Below are 16,829 nucleotides of genomic sequence, written 5' to 3' on the forward strand. Positions count from 1 at the left end.
CTGCTTCTCCCTCTGCCTCTGCCTGCCATTCTGTCTGCCTGTGTTCACGCTCACTCTCTCTCTCTCTGACAAATTAAAAAAAAAATCTTAAATACCCTATATTTTAATTCATGGTGGAACCAAAACAGTCATCATTTGCTTAGAGAGAGAGAGAGAGAGAGAGAGAGAGAAAGAAACTACAATATTACTTACATTAGAGCCAAAAACAAACAAACAAAAAAACCCCACACTCATCTATACAAATAACAAAATAAAATATGTACAAGATCAACATGAAAACTACAAGATGATTTCTTTCTAAATCAAAGAAGATGTAGATAAATGTACAGTCCATGTAAATGGACAATGGACTCAAGACTGTGAAGACGTCAGTTTTTCCCAACTTCATCTACAGAGTCAAGGCAATCCCCTTTGAAATCACAGCACACTATCTTGTGGACAATGCTAGTTTTTAATTACTGTGTGATTCTACGGTTTATATTGAGAAGCACAAGGCCCAGAGCAGACAAAGCAATAGTCATCATAACTTGGGAGGCAGGTGAATGGATAAGTGAATAAGTGAATGGATAAACTGCAGAATATCCACATCATGAAATATAATTAAGCGATAAAAAGAAATGAGCTACAAAGCTATTTCTCTATGATTCTAAATATACAACATTCTGGAAAAGTCAAAACTATGGAGGCAGTAAAATGATCAGGGGTTGCCAGGGATTTGGAGAGGAAGGAGGGATGAATTTGTGAAACAAAGGGTGAAACTACTCTGTATGATACTTTAATGACAGACACGTGTCATTACACATTTGTCAAAACAGATGGAACCCCAGAACAGGCAATACCAAGACTGAACTCAAAATATGAACTACAGATTTTAGTTAATGTGTCATGGGGCGCCTGGATGGCTCAGTCAGTTAAGCGGTTAAGCATCTGCCTTCAGCTCAGGTCACGATCCCAGAATGGAACGAGCCCCACATCTGGCCCCTTGCTCAGCAGAAAGCCTGCTTCTCCCTCTCCCTCTGCCCGCTTCTTCCCCTACTTGTGCTCTCTGTCCAATAAATAAATAAAATCTTAAAATAATAATAATAATGTATCATTATCGGTCCATCAACTGCAACAAATGTACCTCATTAATACCAGACATGAATCATAGGGGAAAGTAGAAGAAAGGAGAGAGAGAGAGTTGGGAACTTTCTGTACTTTCTACTCAATTTTTCTGAAGTCCATTAATTAAAAAATGTAATTTCCTATTGGCCTCACTCAACATACTAGGTATGTTTATCTGATTTAGACAAACAAGTAACCATGCTATTCTTCCAAACATCCATAAAACATCTGTCTTATTTTTCCTGCTTGTGAATTCTCTTTTCCAATGGATGATGCTACTCTTCTGTGCTATTACAGACTAGTCGTAGAACCATCATAGTAGGACTGGACCTGAGTGGATGCTAAAGGTTGCGGGAGATTCTGGTGAACAAGATATTTGTGTCTCCCCACAGACTGCCTTTACCAAGACATAAAAACAAGACAGTATCAACCAGAGAAAGTGAACAACACCTTGAATGAGAGATCAAAATTTTACCAACGAGAGGCAGACGGATATTGTGTGCCCACACGTGAGACCATGAGAAAGACACGTTAACTGAATCACTCCAGCCAAGAATGCATACCTGCGTCTCAGTTAGAAGGAAACATCAGATAAACTCATTATGAGAAATGTTAGATTTTTTTTTAAAAAGGACATATTCTTTAAAAATGTAAATGTCTTAAGAAGGTAATGATACTACGAAAGGACTGGGCTATCTGACCCCACATAAAATCCATTTTCAGGCTTCTTCCCTACTGCTCCGCTTTACAAAGTATCCAGCAAGTGGGTACTTTCCCCTGCTTGAGTGTACACAGTATGCTTTAGTTATTATTCCAACAATCAGCAATAAACACAACTTCAGGAAAAGGGAAAACAAATTAATGTACCTCCCTGACCTGTAAGTTTCTTATGGACTTAAGTAAGACACAGATATACAATTTCCAGAACATGACTCTATGGCCTCTTACACGGAAATAAAAACAAATACAGTTGACCCCTGAGCAATGCAGGGGGGGTGACAGGTACCGAAACCTCCTACCCACGCTGCCACTGTTGAAAATCATCTGAGTCTCCAAAAAGCTAACTATAAGAGCCTTCAGTTGACCAGAAGCCTTATTGATAACATAAAACTTGATTAACACACACTTTGTGTATGTATCATAGTATGTTTTTATAATAAAGTTAGCTACAAAAAGTGTCGTTAAGAAAATTATTTTAAAAAACCTCACATTTACAGTACTATACGTATAAAAAAAAAAAAAAACTACAAATAAGTGGACCCATGCAGTTCAAGCCCCTGTTGTTCAAGGGTGAACTACGGTCCAAACCACAGTAAGTATTTTTCGGTCAGCTCAGGTATTCACTGTTTATAAGCAGCATTACTACAGAGCATACCGAGTATGAGAGCAAGTACAGCTTCGATATTTCATTTATGCTACACCTAAGAAATTACAACCTTCATGTTCATCTCTCACACTCCATCTCTAAGAAGTTTTAATAAAAATGAATTAAATCTGCTCTATACAAAATTTGATGACATACTTACAGTTTCACAAGTAAGACATCTGGTTTCATTTGTCAGTGTTCCCTGAAAAATCTCGTGAACCCACGTTGGGTCTGGTGTGCTGTTGTTGTTATCATTGTCAATATTACCGTTAGGTAAATGGCCATTTTGTTTCTCCTGCTTTCTTTCTTCTTGTAAAATATCAGCAATTGTATTTAGCAGGTAATTTATGAATTCATGGGCATCTTGCTGCATGTAGTTGTCAAAAAGTTCTAAAAATAAAAATATATTAGAGAATTACTTCAAAATTAATAACCTGATTAAAACTAGATGTAAAACAAATATCCAATATTCTATCAGAACTAAATACAAACATCTGGTATTGTCAGTCATGTACAAGAAACAGATTATCTTTCACAAAAACATATGACTAAACTTGAAGAAAATACAGTTAAGACAAATGAGGATCTTCTTTTTAAAGCAACAATATTAAGTGATCCACGAGAATTGTGGGCCATGCACCCTAGGGATTCAGTCAGTGGTGAGGCCTAAAACATGGAACTTTCCAAAGTTCCTCCAGGGGACTCTGATATGCAGTCAGGTATAGGAAACATCAGTATCACAAATGATCTATTCAATCCAGATAATCTCTAAACATGAGATTTTGTAACTCTGTGAAATGTTCCCTGTAACTATACAAATGAAAAAATATCACCGAAAACCAGTCACTAACATGAACTGCTTTATACCCAGCACTGGACATCACACCACTGAAACTGAAAGGTAAGGACTTCACAGGCAGTGTTGCAGGTGCTCTTTTTAACAACTCTGTGACTATGTTATTGTCATCTTCCAAATAAGGGAATGGGATCAGAGAGGGAAAGTCATGCCACCACGAAGTGGCAGGCCCAGGACACAAAGCAGGCAGTCCCCAAGCAGCCAAGCTGCATACAAAGCAGCCTGCCCAGGGAGGCCCTGCCCCACAACTGGCACCTGCTCCTCAGCGATCACACACACTGAGAAGACCTGGCCAGCAATATTTTACCTTTAGATACTCAAGGCACATTTAATAAATTCCAAAGATATCACAGCTGACATTTTTCAAATAAAAGACAACAAATTAGGAACAAAACTTTGGCAAAGTCTAAGATAAAAAGAACAAAAAATTACATTTTAGAAGAGCTACAGTGATGACTGCATAAAATTTTCTGTGCATAAGAAATCCCTGAAAGTTTGTAAAAAAAAAAAAAAAAAAAAAAAGCATAAAAACTATTAACAGCTTCAACACATTAAGAGCTTATACAAAAGGAAATACCAAGTGTGAAAATCAACAATTTATAGAAACAGAATTCAAAAAGTTAAAAAATGTGAGAAAATGTTCAATCTTATGGTAATCAAAAAGGCCTTGATTTTCTGGTCTGGAAAACAGAATACCATCTTCTCTTGCAAAGTTACTGTACAAACAGAATGGGAACTAGTGAAAATGTGGATTTGGGAGGTACAGTCAAAACAAATAAAGACTCATTTCACTCTTGGTGTCAAAAAGACCTGTAAGGAGCCTCAGATGTAAGGTGCAGCTGCTCAAGCAAGACTGTCTGGATTCCTAGGATAGTTCGACCTTTCGTTACATGTATGTCACAGGCAATTTATTAAACCTCCTTCTTGGAGTTCAAGTCAAACTCAATGATACTAATGCAGTTAGAGCCACTCCCCACTTCTCTTCTGTAAACTTGTCCTGAGGGATTTGATTAGCCTCCAACAAGCCCTTTATGTTTAAGAACAATGAAAGCCTTGAGTCCTGAGAGATACTGCATTAGCCTATGTGGCGTTAACATTTAACTGATGATAATTTGGTATTGTGTGTCCAGTGGTTTTTGCCCATGAGGGTCAGATCCAAGAGACTGTGACACCATTCCCCATCCCCTGTTGCCGCCAGAAGACTGTGTGTCACTCCCAACTCTGACACAGCTCACTGCAAAACCTCCCAGCTGTCTACTCTATCTTCCTGAGACAAACCAAGTCATGGTCAGAACCCTTAGATGGTTCCACCGCTGGACGGGTCTAGGCAAGGCTGGGGTAACTGAAGTCAATCACCTTTCACTTTGCCTCTCAGTGCAATGATGCCTCATCCCTGAAAATACTAGTCTACCTCCCAACCCCACTCTCCCATCCTCTATTACTTTGAGTCATTTATTGTTCCTTATTTCCTTCCTCATCCTTGGGATTTTCTTCTTTCTCAACCCTTTCTGCTGTTCCCTCCAGAACAAGGTTCTGTTCTAAACTCCCCATCTTTTCAGCCTCTGGCATTTTTAAGCTCCCTGCAGCCACTTCTAAATCATTACACTTTGCTTTGCATATGAAAAACTCACCCTCAGTCAAAAAAGCTGTTAAGGTCTGGCCATACTACCCTGAACCTCCTTCTTTCTGTGGTCATCTGTCAACTTCCTCTCACCTCCTAAAGGCCTGATTCGTGGCCTCTTTGTCCATCCTGACTCCTTCACCAACCCTGACACTTTGAGTGTCTGGGCAGCTTCTAGAAGTGTACAGGACACCCTTAAAAGTCCCCTTTTTATCTCTCACTTACTCATCTATCACCAGGTCACAAAAGAACCACCCATGTCTGCTAAGAAGGAAATAGGCTAGAGTTGATTAGTCTTCAAGGAAAATACGAACAAATTGGAAAAGTCAGCGAGGAATCTAAAAGGAAGGATAATGGGAGAGCACCATAAAAATATTTTATAAAAACTCTAAGGGCCTAGTTAAAGTGAGATATGAACAATTTACTCTATATGCTGGCTCTCTATATGCTGGCTCAATGCCACAGTCTAAAGTAGTCTCTTTCCCATGAAATCAAGTTTTTTCTAACCAAAGTTTTGGGTTTTTTTAAAATATTTTATTTATTTATTTGACAGAGATCACAACTAGGCAGAAAGGCAGGCAGACAGAGAGGAGGAAGCAGGCTCACTGCGGAGCAGAGAGACCAATGCGGGGCCCAAGCCTAGGACCCTGGGATCATGACCTGAGCCGAAGGCAGAGGCTTAACCCACTGAGCTACCCAGGCGCCCCCTAACCAAAGTTGTAATGAATGTATTTTGGCTGTGAATATTTAAAATAAATTATAAAATTAGAAAATAACTAAAAAGATATAAATTTCAAAACTTCTGGTTAAGAAAACACAATAAACAATAAGTCTCGTTTTTTTTTTCCTGTTAGAAGTTATTTTAGTATCTATGCATGTCTTTCAAAATAATTTATAAAGCAAAAATAGGCAAATACTTTTGTTTTTTTAAAACTTGAAACAACTTTTTTTAGATGTTCTTTTAACACAGAAAAAAGGACTTCACATGCACAGACATACCTCAACTGACTTGAACACTCTGGAAATGAGATATAGAGTAAACCAGAAAATACTCTTAAAGCATTTTGTTGAAATATTTAAAATAATTTGCAGTCCATTTTTTATAAACACATTATGGTAAATGTGCCAGACTCTCGCTATGCCTGAGTAGTCAATACAGATTTAAAAACTTCAACCAGAACCACATAAACAGCAAAACAACATCAACTAAATGGCCACAGACAAGACCCGTAAACTGTAGTACACTTAATTTCTAAAATCTTGGTTTCCTTATGGTTTGCTTTCTTTTCTGCTAAGTAGCATGATGGGAAAGGTGGGCTTCAAAGTTGCTTTGGCAAATTAAACAAATTCACTCATTCACTCACTCACTCATCAAATATTTAGTAAGCACCTACTACGTGCCAGGACCTAGATTACATGCTGGGAATACAATGGTGAGCAAAAACAAATGGCTTCCCCTCATCATGGAACTGACAGTCTAATGGGACAATTCATTATTAAATAAATGAATATGAAAGGTATAAATTATTAAAGTCCCAAATAGCTGCAACATTAATGCAACAAAAAAAAAGGGAAAAACTAAATCAACGTGTAAAAATGTTATGTGTTCTTCATAATTCAGAAATAGTTAGCTTTCATTAATACAAAAATCTTTTACACTCTTTTGGAGAAACAGGATTAAAATGAACATGGGAATTATTCACTCACATCTATTTAACAGGTGTTATTTGTAATTATTTCCTCACTTAAGGAAGACTAATCCTTAAATATATATTCTTACATATTTATATCAGTATCTCTCTGCATCACCTGAAACATCGCTAAGCACATACAGGTTTCTTAAGAATAAGGATCTTTTCTGTCTCATTCACTGCTGTATCTCCAGCACCCAGGACAATGCCTGCCACATATTTAGATGTGCTTGGTGTTGTATGAATGAACGAATGAACGAACTACCAAATGAATAAACTACCAAATGAACAACAGGGGCGGAAACAGCTACGACAACATGGGAAGAAATCTGGGCCCAAACAATAGCGTGAACTACCTGTGATGTTAAGACCCAGTGAGTCAGAGCACACAGCTACACGTGCCAGCTGATGGGACTTTCAAGCCCCCCAGAAGTGATCCCAAGCCAAGTCACTGCTAGCTAGCACACAAGTAGCTCATCAGTCTGTGTTTTGAGTCTTCTAGAATGGTAGAGTGGCTATGGGAAGTTGGCAGTGTAGAATGGAGGGCTTTTCTTCTTACCTAGGTTAGTGCAACAGCCTCCTGGCTGGCTTCCTGGGCTGTACTCATGCGACCCATGCCCGCTCATGCTACCACACCACCCAGCAGCCAGATCAAAACACATCACCCACCTGCTCAGCAACCCTAACCGCTCACCATGGCTTTCAAATTAAAGCCCAAGTTCTAGGCCCTTGCCCTTTTGCTCTTTCTCGACTCCAGCCACATGAATATTCTTGTCATCCTTCAAGCACTCAGGGCAACTGCAATTTCGATTCTATCCACTTGGAACGAGTCTGCCTCAGATTTTCCAATGGCTTCTCACTTCAACTCTCTGAACTAACATAACTGATCAACTCCCTTTCCATGTTTTATTTTTTTTTTCATGGAGATAACACATTAAATTACATGACTATTGGTCCTCTCCACTAGTTTCTGGCCGTCAACAGAAGCTAAATATATAATAGTTAATCAATTTAAACTTTCAGCTAGTTTCCCATCATTAGGGAGAACACATTTATGGAGCAAGTCTTATCACACTGTAAAATTTCTATGCTACAGTTCTTATATGCTATGGTTAGGGAACATGAATTAAAATTTTAAAAGCAAAAATCCATTACTGAAATTAAAACAGTTTCTTCCCAAGTAATATCGAAATGATTAGCTATATAAAGTATCAGCGGTTAACATAATATGGAGCTAATATCGACTGCAAGTACAAAACATGACGTGTTTATTTACAGCATACCATGGAAGAAAACTGGTTTAAGAACAACAATCCAGGAAGTGGAGTGGCGGACGCTTTAGCTGGAGCACATGCGGAGTAAACAGATGCTGTGCGGCGGCTCGTAGTCGGTGTCCGAGGGTGCAGGCCACCATGAACCGGTTCCAGGAGGACTGCGACCCCTACGCGGTAGAAGAGCCTAGCGACGAAGAACCCGCTTTGAGCAGTTCTGAAGATGAAGTGGATGTGCTTTTACATGGAACTCCTGACCAAAAACGAAAACCCATCACAGAATGTCTTACTGGAGAAAGTGAATCATCTAGTGAAGATGAATTTGAAAAAGAAATGGAAGCCGAATTAAATTCTATCATAAAAACAATGGAGGACAAGTTATCCTCTCTGGAAACAGGGTCTTCCTCGGGAACTGGAAAAGTTGGTTGGAACAGCTCTGACAAAGTACTATGATGATATATATTTTGATTCTGATTCTGAGGATGAAGACAAAACAGCACAGGTGACCAAGAAGAAGAAGAAAAAGCGACACAGGATTCCAACAACTGATGAGTTACTTTATGATCCTGAAAAAGAGAACAGAGATCAGGCCTGGGTTGATGCACAGAGAAGAGGCTACCATGGTTTTGGAATACAAGGCCACATCAACAACAGCAGCCTGTTCCAAATAGTGATGCTGTCTTGAATTGCCCTGCCTGCATGACCACACTATGTCTTGATTGCCAAAGGCACGAATCCTACAAAACTCAGTATAGAGCAATGTTTGTGATGAATTGTTCTGTCAACAAAGAGGAGGTTCTAAGATACAAAATCCCAGAGAACAGGAAGAAAAGGCGAGGCCCTAAGAAGATGAGGTCCAGCCATGAGGACGCTGCAGAGCCAGCAGAGGCACAAGCAGAAGAACTCTACCACCCAGTCATGTGCACCGAATGTTCCACTGAAGTGGCAGTCTATGACAAGGATGAAGTCTTTCATTTTTTCAACGTTTTAGCAAGTCATTCTTAAATAGCTAAGTTGGCATTTAATTGCCCAATACCGTATGTAAGGCAAATATGGACAGTTCTTTTCCTTCTGAGCGGTTATTTGAGGACACATTGTTGATCTTTTTGAAAGAGAATGATTGTCAGCCTTCATCTCTCCAACCCCTTAACATTTTTTTTCCCCAGCCCTGATGGGACTCATTATCAATTCCCTTTTTGAGGGACATTTGGAAACTATGGGCCTTTTTATATATTAAAGCTCTTTAGAATTAAAAAAAAAAAAAGAACAACAATCCAACAGTCAAAGTTAGTGGAAATTCTGAAATGGGCAACATCCATTTGTGCCATAGATTTAAACACAAACAAACAAACAAAAAACCCCAGCAAACATAAGGTCAGAAGGAGAGTTAAGCAATGGATAGTCCAGGAAAAAAAATCAAAAGGCAAAACTGTACTTCATACAAATGCCAGCAACATCAAATAATAAACATGCTTTTCCATTAAATACTGTTTCTGAGGTATAGAAAAATGAAACAAAACTATGAGAGCATAAGTTCATAAGTTTGGAATATTCACCCTGGAATCAATTTCATCAAACAAAAGAAGTCTACTGTACAATGTACTCTGCCAAAACATTTAAAAATTTTTCAGAAAATACTGAATTATTAAAAAAATATAAACACTACAAAAACATTCTTGCTTTGACAAGCAAACATGTAAAACCACGGAGACGCAACTTTCAAAACACAGTAACTTGAGCTCTGTGTGCTCTGTGTGCAGCGTGACTTACTGTAAAAAGAAAATACTGTGTATTCTGTGTTTCATGTTTCTGATGCTGACCATTTCTAAAATACTAAAAAAATCACCGAGAAAGATGGCATGTTCAAGTACCATGTACATGAATTTTCTACCAAGACAAAATCCCTGAAGTTTCATACCAATACAGACAAAATGACTTAAGGGACTTGAATCACTCAACCAAACTCTAACTGAGCTGTATTTGGTGTTCTTAAAAACAGAAGATACTACACAGATTTCTAACTTAAGAGAGATGTTTGGATTTCATAGGGAAAACACAAAAAGATTTGTTTTTGTGAATGAATGATCAACTGCTTTGTATCTGTTTACAGAGAAAATGAACAAAATCTTTTAACAGGTGAATCAGATTCAAGAATAATAGCCTATTGCCATGTTATCTCAGTGTCTTCTTACGTCTCAGGAAACTGGATATGACCCAGGCTTATCTCAATTCATGGAATAATGAACAGTGTCCACGCAGTTAAGGACAGCATTATTCAATGGTGTGTTGGGTAACCAATCTTAAAGACGTCTCAAATCTTATTTCTGTGAGCATCTTTTGATAATAAATCAAACTAAAAATACCACTCAATTTTATTTCCACAATGATTAAACTGGCTACATCAAACAAAACCCAGAATTCTACATGTGATTTAAATCCTGCTTGAGGGGTGCCTGGGTGGCTCAGTGGGTTAAAGCCTCTACCTTCGGCTTAGGTCGTGATTCCCAGAGTCCTGGGATCGAGCCCTGGATCGGGCTCTCCACTTGGCAGGAAGCCTGCTTCCTCCTCTCTCTGCCTGCCTCTCCTGCCTACCTGTGATCTCTGTCAAATAAATACATAAAATCTTAAAAAAAACAAAACTAATGCAAATTTTAAAAAAATAGATAAATCCTACTTTAATTTTCTGAGGTAACATAACACAGCAGAAAGAATATGGGACTTAGATGTCAGAAACATGTGTGGGACCCTTGTAAGTCATTTTAACTCCTCTGAGCATCCACTATTTCATATAAAATGAGGCAATAACATCTGACTTCTGGGCCTGCTGTGAGCATTATACAAATCTAAAAGAAAAACATTGAAGAGAGAAATGAGAAGACAGGCTTAATCAGTAACTATTTTAAAAAGGGGGTTGTGGAGTTAAAACCACCTACACCTACCCTAAGCCAAAAAAGTTTCTGGAAAGCTTTTTAGCCTCTATTCTTTGCAGGGCTAAAGTGGGAGAGATCACATGCTCTCTAAATCAGGGTAGTGTAAATATCCAATGGGTTAACAGACGTGAAACAGACATGAAGCAGACATGAAACAGACATGAAACTACAAAAACAACAGATAATGGGAAGAAGACCCAACTTTATTCTCCATAGAAGAGCCAAGCAGGCAAAAATAAATAAAAGTAAAATAAAATAAAAAAATTATCATTTCTCATTTCCTGGTATACAGAATGTAATCTTTGTAGAACATACTTCCAACATTAATCATACCTCATATTAATTACTGTGTGATTACCTCCCTCACTGAACTAGCACTTCCTTCAAGACAGGAACGTCAGCGTTGGTTTTTCCATGGCTAACGTACGTTCAGTCTTAGATGATGCTCAGTCAGTGGCTGCTGAACTGTGGTGTGCTATTATTTACCCTTTCTGGTACGTAAGAATACGTTCAGAAGTAGAAGAATTACCATTTTCCTTCCGTAATCTTGTTATGAACTTCTTAGGAGGAATCTTCTTCTGAGTGGCTATGTTATGGAAGAGGTCTGCTAGGCAGGTAAGAAGGTTCTCCTTCCTAGGTTGGCTCTTGTATGCTAGAACTTTTTCCCAAAATGGATGACAAAAATAAAGTGCTGGAAGAACTGAATTACAGTAGCAGGTATTCCCAAACTAGAATAGGAAAAAAAAAAAAAAAAAAAAAAAAAAAAACTTGTTAAATATGGGGCAACACATTTTCAAGAGAATGAATTTCCATGTATAGTTAAGAAAACAGAGAGAAGATAGGGAATTTATGGTCCTCATAAATTACAAGGTATCTGAGAGTAGAAATAATTATTCTGTCTGCTAATCTGCCATTTGAACATTAAACGGATGCTCCAGGCATTGGTTTCAGCTTAAAACAGAAGGAAAATATATGCAATAAATTTGGCCTTCATGAAAACTAATTTTAAAAACTATACAGTTTAAACAGTAAGAGTACTTAAAAGACTTAGACTTCTTTATAATTCTTTTTTCAATTCCCATTGTTAAATTGTAAATATTAAGCATTTCATATATTATACATTTTAAAATATAACTATCAAAAATTCTTTTGAAAAGACACAAAAGTGAGGTTTTCTATCAGATTCTTAAGTGCCATCAAAAAATAAAAACAAAGGGTCCCTGAGTGGCTCAGTTGGTTAAGCGTCTGCCTCCAACTCAGTTCATGATCCCAGGGTTCTACCACTGAGCCCTGCATCAGGCTTCCGTGCTCAGTGGGGAGTGTGCTCCCTCCTCTCCTCCTGACCCTCCCCCCATCTCTCCCCCGCCACCCACCACTCATGTTTGCTCTCTCTCCAATGAATAAATTAAAAAAATCTAAAAAATATTAATAATAAAAAGCAAAATAAAATGAGATCCTCTGAAATGTTACATTAAAAATTTTCAAGGGCACCTGGGTGGCTCAGTCGGTTAAGTGTCTGCCTTTTGCTCAGGACATGATCCTGGGGCCCCACATTAGGCTCCCTGCCAAGCGGGGAGTCTGTTTCTCCCTCTGCTCCTACCATTTATCCCCCCACAATGTATTCTCTCTCAAGTAAATGAATAAATAAAAATCTTAAAAACAACAACTTTTCAGTATGCTAGCACAACCACCACTGAAATGCTGAGATACCTGCACATCACTCTTGATATATTACAAACAGACTTCAGGTGCATTGAATCCTCCACATGAACTGACTTCTTACCAGCCATGTGTAACTACAGCCTACTGAACTTTAACGTCTTCCTCTTTAATAATGGGGGGAAATAATCCTACCTTAGGAGACAATGACACACAATTTGATCAACATTCATTTTCTTCCTTTTTCCTTCCCACTAACAGACACTGGTTCCCAAAGCGAGCTGACAAAACACCCATACGTTGATTGATGAGGACGTGGGGAGACTTTGAAAGTGTAAGAAGAGGGAAGAGGACACTTCTCAAAGCACTACCAGGCAGTGAGGTCACATCCTCACTAACCTAAAAAGCCTAGGCAGAGGAGACTGTTTTAAGGGGCAGTGTCAAGGTGCCTGGGTGGCTCTGACAGTTAAGCACCAGACTCTTGGTTTCTGCTCAGGAGCTGATCTCATCATGGTATCAGGCTGTGGGATCGAGCCCCAATTCAGGTTCTGTGCCCAGCGGAGAATCTGCTGGAGATTCTGTCTCCCACTGACCTACCCAACCCCAACTTGCACACACACTTTCTCTCTAAAAATAAGTATATTTTTTTAAGGGTAATGTCAAACACATCCACAGACATGTACATTTACTTATATTTAAAAACCAGGAAGTATAAATTAAAAACTAATAAAAATGGTTATAGAGAAAGAGGAAGAGTAGAGAGGAATCAAAGTACCTTTTTAAAAATATTTACTTTGCACCGATCTTTTTTTAAACTAAATTAAATCAAAAATATCTCAGAAGAAAAAAAGAAATTCCTAAAGCTGAAAGGAAACAGAGATCAGTGACACCTAAATGTTTATCCAGTCCGTGGGAGAACTACACAAAAAATTGGTTCGAGCAACTTTAAAACATGGAGTTTTTACTATCCATGCATATTGAAATAGTCTAAGAATAAAAGAAGAAATCTTTTTTTTAATAATTTCTTTTTTTAAGATTTTATTTTATTTATTTGACAGAGATCACAAGTAGGCAGAGAGGCAGGCAGAGAGTAAGAGGGAAGCAGGCTCCCCACTGAGCAGAGAGAGCCCAATGCAGGGCTTGATCCCAGGACCCTGAGATCATGACCTGAGCCAAAGGCAGAGGCTTAAACCCACTAAGCCACCCAGACGCCCCTTAAATTGGAATTTAAAGTATTAGTATAAACTCATGTTTGTGTGTGTGTGTGTGTGTGTGTTTTCAACTTCTATCCACTGAAAGGCCTAGCAGCAACAAGTTTCCCTGGCACACAGATTGTATCCTTAAAAACCTTTTTCCCACAAAAAGGAACTAGGATGTCTTACAGATATGACTACACTAGGTCTGGGACAAGAAATATACAAATGTAGATCAGCCTGGAGTATATTTTGTACAGATTCAAGAGCCAAATTTCATTCAAAAGAAATACTGCAATTGATAAAAAGCACATTAATCATATAAATATTTATGAATTAATAATGATATTTTATAAAACCTTTCATTAGACTCCATGGATGCTGTAAACTCATATATAAAAGGAGAACATCAAAGTTTTATCTTGTTCCCTCCCTCCCCCCAGCCCCGAGAGCTTGCACATGAGCACGGGGGTAGAGAGTAGGGGCAGAGGGAGAGAGAGAATCCCAAGCAGGCTCCACACCCAGAATGGAGCCAGGCAAGGGGCTTGATCACAGGATCCTGAGATCATGACCTGAGCCAAAATCTAGAGTTGAATGCTTAATTGACTGAGCCACCCAGGTGCCCCTTATCTTGTCTTTTTTATTTGAGAAAGAGAGCATGAGAAGGGGGAGGGTCGGAGGGAGAAGCAGACTCCCCACTGAGCAGGAAGCCCGATGGGGGACTAGATCCTGGGACTCCAGAATCACGACCTGAGCCGAAGGCAGTCACTTAACCAACTGAGCCACCCAGATGCCCCTTATCTTGTCTTTCTTGTAAGAACTATAGTTCACAGGGAACTAAATAGTTGATGAAGAAGTTCCAGCTTATAGAATAAATCCAGCTAATAAATACAGAAGAAATAACTACAAATAATGGAGTAGGAAATAATTATCAATGGATACCAAAAGCGTTAGTGGCTGATGGGAACTTGAAAAACTATCTGAAGCCCCAGTGCACTACAAATTAAAAATGAACAGCCAGGACGCCTGGGTGGCTCAGTGGGTTAAGCCCTGCCTTTGGCTCGGGTCATGATCTCAGGGTCCTGGGATCGAGTCCCATATCAGGCTCTCTGCTCAGCAGGGAGCCTGCTTCCTCCTCTCTCTCTCTCTCTCTCTGCCTACTTGTGGTCTCTGTCTGTCAAATAAAATAAATAAAGCCTTTAAAAAAATTAAAAATGAAAATAAAAATGAACAGCCAAACCCTTGTCTCTTGCAGAAATATGTAGCAACTCTTAGGAAGAATTCCTGTCTTAAAAAACAAAAGTACTACATTTTTTTAAACTACTAAATTTCTTTTTTTTTTTTAACTACTAAATTTCAATCACATGTCTAGACCTATCTACCAATTTACAAGATATTTAAGGAACAGAGAAATGAGTTAAACAAACCACAAAAAAAAAAAAAAAAAAAAAAAGAATAGAACATGAGGCCCAATGAGAATATATGAGTTTTACATTCCTATTGGTGGTCAGAGCCAAGAAGTGGTTTCCATAAAAACAAGTGCTTTAAAGGCTTTCTAGGTAAATGCTAAAAGAAGTAGATGAAAAGGAGATGATGCATTGGTACTACTGATAAATGTAACTCTGGATATACTTTAATAAAGCTTATCCGGGGGCTAAGTACACCTGCAGTAGAATCTACAGTATTACTGAGATTAATTAACCGATTATTCAGTATTAATTAGTCTGAAAAATACTAGTATTTGTATCACAGTCTAATGAAGCTAATGACCAACAAACTACGCCTCTGCCATCAGAGAGAAGAGTCACTCTCCATCACTGGACACTTCTGTTAAAGAATAAGCAACAGGGATTTGAATGACTTCCACAGAGCAGGTAAAAGCAAAAGACAGCGTTTCACAGTATATTAGAAAAATTTATAATAAAGGTTGACCAAATTATAAAAAAAGAAGCAAATGGAATGATAAGCTAAGGAACCAGAGGGAGTCTATTCTTTTGTACAGAATGCTGGGAGGTAGACTCCTGCTCATCTTCTGAACATAAGGCAATGAGTAACATTATAATCAGTTCTCTGGGGTCTTCTCGTATGGTCTTGCACTGATCTTCATCAATCCCATTAAAGAAAAATCAAAGCTTGAAACTAGCAGTAACTTTCGATCTTATTCATAACTCTGAAAATTTGTCTTCAGCTTCCCAGACAGTAACTTTCCTCCAAGTTCCTAAAACCTAAAAATGTATCTCTCTCGTGTGTAGCTTTCATGCAAAAGATTGTCTGCGATGATTTCCCCCACACTCCTGTTTCTGAATGCTCAATTTCCAAAAAAGACATTGCTTTAAGGGTTGAAACCTACCCTATGTCTTCTCAGCTTGTTTCGAAGATCAAAGGTATAACCAGGTTCAAAATAAAGGGAAGCAAATTTTTAAAAGCCTCTCCTCGAGGTCTGAGCATTGATTTTTTCAGTTGCTTACTGAACACAATGACATGCTCTACTGCCTTATATTTAAGTGACAGCAATGAAACAAAGTGCACCGTGTGATAAACTGTGGGCTATAGATTTTAATATTCGATTGCAGGTCTGAGTTTACGTTCAGTTATTTCTGTATGTGGCTTTAATGGCAATCAAAGATAGATACACAGATGCATAGACAGGTCCAAGGGGGAAAGTTTCCTTTACGGCCTTACTGTATTTTTGAAATTAAATTCTCCATCCTATCTACCAAATTTGTTTGAATTCACTGCAGTGATCATCGGCCTTGAAAGCAGCACCGCTCAGCATCGAAGCGAACAGACTCTGAAAGGAAACTGTCTAGGTCCAAGTATGCTTCTGCTCTCTGACCTCTGGAAACTGCCACGCCACTCCGCTTATCTGCGTCCTCGGCTGTAAACAGGGTTTGTAACACAGGGCCCACCTTCTAAAATCTTGAAAAGAACTAAACTAATAATCCACCTGCAGCACTAACAACAGTTCCCTGGCCTTCATCACAGCACTGTTATTTTTGAAACTATCTTTTTAAGTCATTTGACCATTTTGAAAAATTAGATTAACAGAAATTAAATCGTATCATCTCTAAATCTACTTTGAAATTGTACTAGTTTATAAACATATAAATGAATAAGAGACAGTTACACTGTCAACTC

The 16,829-nt window shown here is 38.5% G+C and overlaps 1 protein-coding gene and 1 pseudogene across 3 annotated transcripts in view; one reads left to right on the forward strand and one right to left on the reverse strand.

The window, feature by feature from the left end:
* The window catches only part of LOC309857554 (ral guanine nucleotide dissociation stimulator-like), a 265,178-nt gene that overhangs the window by 169,154 nt on the left and 79,195 nt on the right, over positions 1-16,829 (reverse strand). The window lies entirely within an intron of this gene.
* Positions 8,043-9,069, forward strand: LOC309857549 (E2F-associated phosphoprotein pseudogene; annotated as a pseudogene). Its single transcript has one exon. The product of its transcript is annotated as an E2F-associated phosphoprotein pseudogene (transcript).

This window comes from Mustela nivalis (genome assembly GCF_964662115.1).
Source record: "Mustela nivalis genome assembly, contig: HAP1_SCAFFOLD_888, whole genome shotgun sequence".
Taxonomy (NCBI): Eukaryota; Metazoa; Chordata; class Mammalia; order Carnivora; family Mustelidae; genus Mustela; species Mustela nivalis.